Below are 8334 nucleotides of genomic sequence, written 5' to 3' on the forward strand. Positions count from 1 at the left end.
CATATGGATTCGATACCCGCTCATTTGAAATTATTACTTCGACAAACCCGTGCACTTGCGAGATATACGGAAGGGGATCTTATCAAGTTTTTGGAGCCGTTGCCGGGGAGTAGGCGTTTAGAGATACTTTGCACTTTGTTTTCTTAGATATTTCACCATACATTCTATTTCATATCTTCTTATTCTATCATCGTTCTGATTTCTTTTTCTTTCTTTTTGGGTGCAGCTCCAGGTGTTGACCCGAGGGAATCCCTCAATATTGATTGAAGGAGATCCTGAGCTTAAACATACACTTATAAGAAAAGGGAAAGAGCCTGTGCAAGAACAGTCTAATTTAGCTGATTTGGAAGTGGAAGAATCTGAAAACATGGTAGAACAGAATGAGCAACAATGAACATTATCCAATTATGCCAGACCTTCAGTGTTGGGGACACAGTCGAGTATTGTGCGTCCCCCGATTATAGCTCAGAACTTTGAACTGAAGCCTGCATTCATCCACATGTTGCAGCAATCCGCACAATTCAATGGTTTGGCCGATGAAGATCCAAACAGTCATATAGAGAGCTTTCTTGAGGTGTGTGATATGCTAAAGATAAACGGGGTAACGGATGATGCAATCAAGTTGCGAGCCTTCCCATTTTCCCTAAAGGGGAGAGTGAAGCAGTGGCTACACTCATTACCTAGAGCGTTAATTACCATGTGGGAGGAGATGGTAGAAGCTCTTCTGGCCCATTATTTCCCTCCCAGAAAATGAGCAAAACTTAGGAACGAGATCTCATCCTTTGTTTAGTTGGAATTGGAGTCTCTATTCGAGACATGGGAAAGGTTCAAGGAGCTCGTGAGAAAGTGCCCGCAACACGGATTCCCAGAGTGGATGATTGTTCAGAACTTTTATAATGCTTTAAACCCGAGGACAATGCAACTCTTGGATGCGACAGCAGAAAGTACCTTAGGTAGCAAGACCCCCAATGAGGCCCATCAGTTAATTGAATAAATGGTGTTAAACAGCTACCAATGGAATGGTATGGAGAAGAAAAAAGTAGCCGGTCTCCATGAAATTGATGCGGTAACTTCATTGGCGGCTCAAGTTGAAAATTTGAGTAAGAAGTTAGATCTTCTAACTTCAAATAGAGTGGCGGCCATGACTAATTGCACCCGGTATGGTGGAGGACATGCTCCCTCCGATTGTCCGATCTCTATCGGTGATGTTTCTTCGGTGGAGAACATTGATTTTGTAAGTAATGGCATGAGACCTCAAGGAAACCCATATAGCAATACCTACAATCCGGGTTGGAAGAATCATGCCAATTTCTCATGGAGTAATCAGGGTCCACAAAAGGCCATGGGGCCACCGGGTTTCCAACAACAACAACAAGCCTCTCAGTTGGAAAACAGAGTCTCAGGTTTGGAAACCCGAATGAATTGCTTAGAGAAGCACTTGACTAGATTTGTGCAATCTGCAAATACAAGGTTTGAATCAGTCGAGGCTACACTTCGCAACCACACCGCCTGTTTGCATAACCTTGAAAATCAGGTGGGGCAAATTGTGAAGTCTCTCTTTGAAAGGCCACATGGAAGCTTGCCGAGCAATACAGAGACCAACCCTAGAGAGCACGTGAAGGCGATCACTTTGAGAAGTGGTCGTGAGGTTGAAGGTAGGCTTCCGAGTGAGAAGCCAAAAGAACACGCACCCGAGGTTATAGAGGTAGAAGAGGGATGACAAGATCCCCTTGCGTATATCCCGCAAGTGCACGGGTTGTGCACGGGTTTGTCGAAGTAATAATCCCGGGTGAGCGGGTATCGAATCCACAGGGAGTAGGGAATAAAAATACTTAATTCGATTCTTAGCTATGTGAAAGATCAATGATAAGGAGTGTGACAATGATTTAATTCTCAACAATTAAAAGCAATAAGTAAGAGAGCAAAAGAAAGGAGGAGGTAAGGCAATCGATAAAGATGGGGTACTCGGATGATGCTTCACCTAGGATAATCGCTTCAAGTGCAAGAACTCTCTATTATGCTTCCTAATCAATGCAATAGTGAGTCGTGGAAATCCTTACATACATCGTCCCAAATCTAAGCTCAACTATGCCTAACTCTATTCATGTCACAGAGGAGAGATTAAATAACCTCTCAACCTCGCACTCGAATAAAGTTGCAATGAGCTCTAGGGATTCTAGGTGATAAATCTCTTCCTAATTTTAGACCTAACCCTTTGGTCCAGGCGGAAAGTCCCTAACCACAATTAAGCCCTAGATACTAAGATCCCCTCAACGCTTCACTCCGTTGCACGCGCAACTAAGCCCTAGCGGAGATTCATCCCTTAGACCATTCACTCTGTTATGTCCGCAAAGAACTCGAGGAACGGAAATAGAATCTATCACGTCGGATGGGAAAGGGGACGCTCCTGTACCTCTCGACTCACCCTCTCAACCCTCTCCAACTTAGCTTCGTCTAACGCTCGTGGTGTGTCACTCACTCACGACGTTACCAACAAGAACTCTCAACCCTAGTGTTACTCTAGGGGAAATGTTCATACAATCAAGCATTCAAGGTTGGAACTCACAATAAACATCAATTTATTGAAAGCGTAATAAAGAAGTTCAATGAAACGAATACATCCTCGGGTTCACAATCACCCAAGTACCCACTAGGGGTTTAGCTCTCCATGGAGCTAAGTACAATCAAAGAAATCGAATGTAAAAGCAATGAATCCATAAAGAAACCCCTTCGATGGTCGTGTCGATGGTCTTGTGGAGAGTCCTCTACTCGTTGCAAGGGATCCTTTGTCCGGCCTAGGATACATCTCGCCGGATCAATGCCGACGAAAGCTCTCCCAATAACCTTCTTCCAAACGACGCGCTATGTCAGAGCCATAGAACCTCTCCAAAATGCTAGCCAATACCCCTCAAAACCCTAGCCGAAGCCCTCTCTCAAGTTGGGGAAAAGATGGAGAAAATAATACCAAAATCTTGGCTGAATCGGCTTTAAATAGGGCTGGAATCGAGCGACTCCACCGGCGTGGACGATTGATAAGTGCTTGTACGATATGAATGTGAAGCGTTCATTCCTTATGTTGAGCATTACTTTTCTCAGGTTTTTACATTAATATGTGTGTTTTTATGTCACTTTTACGCAGGTAGGACTGTGAGGCCGAGTATGAAGGAAATAGGCCAATGTGGATCATAATGCACTTATTTTGGAGGAGATTTTGTTAAAGTTCAAATGCAAAGACATAGGACAGACGTGAGGTGCTAGAGTGTGTGCCAACCTCCTCGCATTCGAGTGAGGACATCCATTTGGAGGGGTACAAAGGCAATCACACTCGAGCATTCCGACCTATGCATATAAGAATAAGAACCCCACCAACATTGTATATCATTGAAGAAGCAAGTGACTCAAGACGTGAACATGTGCCCGTCTGCGTTACCCCGATGAAAGTATGGAATTGGGAAGTTATTCAGGTCGAAGACTATAGCAGAGCAATGTAGTAATTACTGTAGTAGCACTGTTCACAGGCGGCCGAGAAATCAGAGAAATAGAGAATCCACACGGGCGTGTGGAAATTATCCACGCCGGTGTGGAAATTCCGCACGGGCGCGTGTAGTGTCCACGCCCGGGAGTTGCCCGATTCCAGCCCTATTTAAAGCCGATTCAGCCCCGATTTTGGTATTCTTTTCTCCATCTTTTCCCCAACTTGCGAGAGGGCTTCGGCTAGGGTTTCGAGGGGTATTGGCTAAGGTTTTGGAGAGGTTCTATGGCTCCGACGTTATGATTCCATTAGGAAGAAGGTTGGTAGGGGATCTTCGATCGAGGTGTATCCTATACCGGACAAAGGAATCCTTGGACGACGAGTAGAGGACTCTCCGCAAGACCATCGACACGACCATCGAGGGGGTTTCTTTATGGATTCATTTCTTTTACATTCGATTTCTTTGATTGTACTTAGCACCATCGAGAACTAAACCCCTAGTGGGTACTTGGGTGATTGTGAACCCTAGGATGTATTTGTTTCTTTGAACTTCTTTATTATGCTTTCAATAAATAGATGTTTATTGTGAGTTCTAACTTTGAATGCTTGATTGTATGAACATTTCCCCTAGAGTGACACTACGGTTGATAGTTCTTGTTGGTAACCTTGTGAGTGAGTGACACACCATGAGCGCTAGACAAAGCTAGGTTGGAGAGGGTTGAGAGGGTGAGTCGAGAGGTACAGGAGCGTCCCCTTTCCCCTCCGACGTGATAGATTCTACCTCCATTCCTTGAGTTCTTTGTGGCCATAATAGAGTGAATGGTCTAAGGGATGAACCTCCGCTGAGGCCTAGTTGCACGTGCAATGGAGTGAAGCATTGAGGGGATCCTAGTATATAGGGCTTAATTGTAGGGACCTTCCGCCTGGACCAAAGGGTTAGGTCTATAATAAGGAAGAGATTTATCACTTGGAATCCCTAGAGCTCATTGCAACTTTATTCGAGTGCGAGGTTGAGAGGTTATTTGATTTCTCCTCCGCGACATGTATAGAGTTAGGCATAGTTAACCTTAGATTTGGAACTATGTATGTAAGGATTTCCACGACTCACCATTGCATCGATTAGGGAGCATAATAGAGGGTTCTTGCACTTGAAACGATTATCCTAGGTGAAGCATTATCCGAGTACCCCATCTTTATCGATTGCCTTTCCTCCTCCTTACTTTTGCTCTCTTACTTTTGCTCTCTTTATCGATTATCCTAGGTGTACTCTTTCGCATCTTACTTGTTGCTTTTAACATCTACCAAGGGGATCTTGAAGAAGGTGCTCCGGAAAATGAAGAGGGCTCGGAGACACCACCAAAAATGTTCTAAGATTGTTGCAGATGTACATGAGCCAAGAAAGTTGGACGAACCATTGCTAGCTGGGCCGAAGCCAAAGAGTACACCGTCTATCCTCAAGAGACTTTGCTCATCATGCTTCCAAGCCATGGGTAAGAGGGCAACCTTCATTTATGAACCCCCGTGAGGTAAGAAAGATATGTCAAGCTTAGTGACGTTAAACAAGCGCTTCTTGGGAGGCAACCCAAGTGTTTACTGTTTTCGTATCTTTTAGTTTAGTTGTTTACATGAACAAACTGTTAAGTGTTGGTGTTTTTAATGCTTAGATTTTTGTGCTGCAATTTTATTGTGGGTTTTTCAAATTCATCGTATGTTTTACAGAGAGTTGGCGAAGTTTGGTCGTTTGAGTTCTATTTTGTGTTTTTGTCTGGTAAATTTTGCATAATAGGGTAGGCTCTGACTGTGTAAAACATGTTCAGAATATTTCAGCAGAGCCTGCAAGTTTTTTTTCTAAGTCATCCAGAGAAAACACACGGGCGTGGGGAATTTCCGCACGCCCGTGGATGTGTACTGTGAACTCATCCAGAGAGGACACAGGGGCGTACGGCTGCCCCTGTGGATGACCATGTGACTGGCGCACGGCCGTGGGCAATTTTCGCACGGGCGTGTGTATTCCTGCAGAGTTTGGCAGATTTCCCCGAGAACACACAGGGGCGTGTACTCGCCTGTGTGGGTGACCTTGTGAACCACATACGGGCGTGGGTAATTTCCGCACGCCCGTGCGAAACTCTGCAGGTTGCTCCCTCCATCCTGAGAAAACACAGGGGCGTGCGGCTGCCCCTGTGAGTTGGGCATGTGAATGTCCACGTCCGTGGGGAATTTCCGCATGGGCGTGCGTAAGACTTGATATTTTTCTCGATTGTCCAGGGAAGCCACAGGGGCGTGCATCTACCCCTGTGGGTCGGGCGCACAGGCGTGGATATTTTTCGGACGCCCGTGGGAGATCATTCTAAGTCAGTGAGAGTTTTTCCCAAGAACGCACAGGGGCGTGCGTACGCCCCTGTGGACCTTTTGAAGTGAGGTACACGGGCGTGGGGAATTTCCACACGCCCGTGTGGATAGACAAAACATCAAAAGTCGTGAGTTCTATTTAAAAGAGGATGATTTCTCTCCCTCTTCACAACACTTTTTCACTTGAAAACACTCTCACAATACTCTCCGTGTCCATTGCGCCAGTTTGGTGGGATTTTACCAAAGTTTTCCGGCCGGCTCTTCATTTTACCAAAGTTTGGTGGGATTTCTATCTATTAATCTGGTTAATAATGCTTCGTTTGTTCAATTGGAACAACGATTTATGTTTAAAACGAAGTCAGAGATATTATTGAGTTGTATTTTTGGATTGTTGATGCCTGGCCGTGCGGTTCTCATGCCCCGTGAATCCATACGGGCATGCGGAAATTCCACACGACCGTGTGGATTTCTGCAGTATTGTTTTATCAACTTGTTTGACCAATTTTGTTTAAATTTTGCAGATCATGGCACCTAGGTCAAAGAAGCAAGCTGATAAGAGGCCACGTGAGTCATCCTCTGAGCCCGAGGGCATGCGATTTACGATTCCTGAACATCAGGTCCGTTATGAGCGATTGTCGAGACTCTATTTCGGACAGACTCGATTTTTGGACGCTACTATACTGTGGGAGCTTCAGCAGAGTGATGAATTCACCGATGAGATTGAGGATCTAGTTTCAGAAGGCGGTTGGCGGCAGGTACTGACTATTAGAGAGCCAGCCATCTGAGAGTTTACACTGGAGGTGCTCTCCTCGTTCGAGTTTGATAGAGCGTATGCGAGCTTCGATAGTTTGGGTACCATTCTGTTCAGAGTATTTGGACGCCACCATAGCTTGAGCATTACGCAGTTTTCCATACTACTTTGCCTATACGAGGAGGCATTCACAGCTACAGAGGAATACGCACAGTTGCCTACTGATTATCCTGGAACCTTGACCCAGCAGAGAGCTTACAGTGTGCTACGTGGTCAAGGTCAGTACGAGCCGGGGGTGTCCAAGGCCATTTGCCTTTCCCGACCTGCCTACAAATATTTGCACGCCATCATGAGTAGGTCGGTGAATGGCCGTAGCGACAGTACTGGTGTCTTCAGTCGTCAGGAGCTGCTGTACTTGTACTCGATGGTAGAGCGCGTATCGAACCACTTAGGGCACATATTGGCTAATTACATCAGACATCAGGGACAGTATGCTAGACTGGGAGCGATCTTCTCGGGCCTTTATATTACGAGATTAGTGCTGGGCATGGGTCTCTTGGATTCGATTCGTGGGGCCGAGAAGACGAGTGTACCCTCTCCCCTGGTTCTAGAGACGATGCGGTTGATGGAGCATCTCAGCCCGCCCCCGTGCCTCAGCCAGCATCAATGGAGACTGAGGCGCCCCCAGCAGCCGAGTAACCACCCCCAGTGCGTATGTTTTCATCTTCTCGAGCCAATGATCGCTTTGAGAGGCTCGAGAATGCTATAGGAGTGGTCCGAGCCGAGGTCGCCGAGATTAGGGCTATGCAGGCCACTCAGTACACAGAGTTCATGGCACGTTTCGATATATTAGAGCAGATCCTAGAGCGAGACGTTGCCTCATCATTTGTCCTACAACCAAGGACTCTTAAGGCCCCGCCAGTGCCTCGAGCACCTCCATCCTCGACCCCAGCACCGGAGGACCCACTATATGCTTCCACTTCAGCAACAGCAGTAGCAGAGCCCGAGAGTGACTCCGACACTTGACCTTTCTTTTACTTTCATGCATTTTACTTTATTTTATTTTCTTGTTTTTAGACTTGTTCACTCAGAAAGGATTTTTCCTTCTGAGTTTATGTTATGTTGCATTTATTGAGTTGTATTCATTGCTTCATCTTTTATACACTCGACTTATTTTTTATTTTTTTTGAGCTTCACTGAACCCCCTCGTGTATGCATGTAGATGGTCTTGTCATCTTGGGAATTGAGACTTAGTCATGGGCACGGCCAAAGTGCTTCGGACTAGTTAAACGGACTAGTTAGGTTTATTTTCTTGTGCTAATTCTTAAAAAAAATGGAAAAAATGAAAAGAAGGAACAAAATAGTTTTATTGTTTATTTGTATTTGTTGGGTGGAAGAGCTACCACCTATGAAGTATGAAGCTACTCTCACAAGTCGGATACTAGTTACGCCTTAATGAGAGAAAGAGCTATCTCATAGGATGAGTGAAAGCTATCACTCGGGTAGAAAGAGCTACAACCTCGAAAGTGTAAAAGCCACCTTAGCGGCCGCTTGGGAAAGGGCTACCTTAGAGGATTTGTGAAGCTACTATCGTTTTTGAAATGTTTGTTGTTTTCTTGTTGTAGATAAATAAGTCCCTTGTACTTAGAATTTGAGGAGTATAATTTGGGTTGTTTTGAGTGAGTTCACACACTTACACGAAATTCGGGTTTGTTGTCCTTTTTTATTCAAGTTTTTAGCTAGAGCATTGATTTTTCATATT

General features: G+C 45.2%; 1 non-coding gene across 1 annotated transcript; it reads right to left on the reverse strand.

Annotated features, from left to right (window-relative positions):
* Positions 1 to 757: 757 nt before the first annotated feature.
* Positions 758 to 864, reverse strand: LOC120253557. The gene has a single exon (XR_005534319.1). It is a non-coding gene; the product is annotated as a small nucleolar RNA R71 (small nucleolar RNA).
* Between the last annotated feature and the right edge of the window lie 7470 nt (positions 865 to 8334).

The sequence above is a fragment of the Dioscorea cayenensis genome, unplaced genomic scaffold (assembly GCF_009730915.1).
Source record: "Dioscorea cayenensis subsp. rotundata cultivar TDr96_F1 unplaced genomic scaffold, TDr96_F1_v2_PseudoChromosome.rev07_lg8_w22 25.fasta BLBR01000114.1, whole genome shotgun sequence".
In the NCBI taxonomy this organism is placed as follows: Eukaryota; Viridiplantae; Streptophyta; class Magnoliopsida; order Dioscoreales; family Dioscoreaceae; genus Dioscorea; species Dioscorea cayenensis.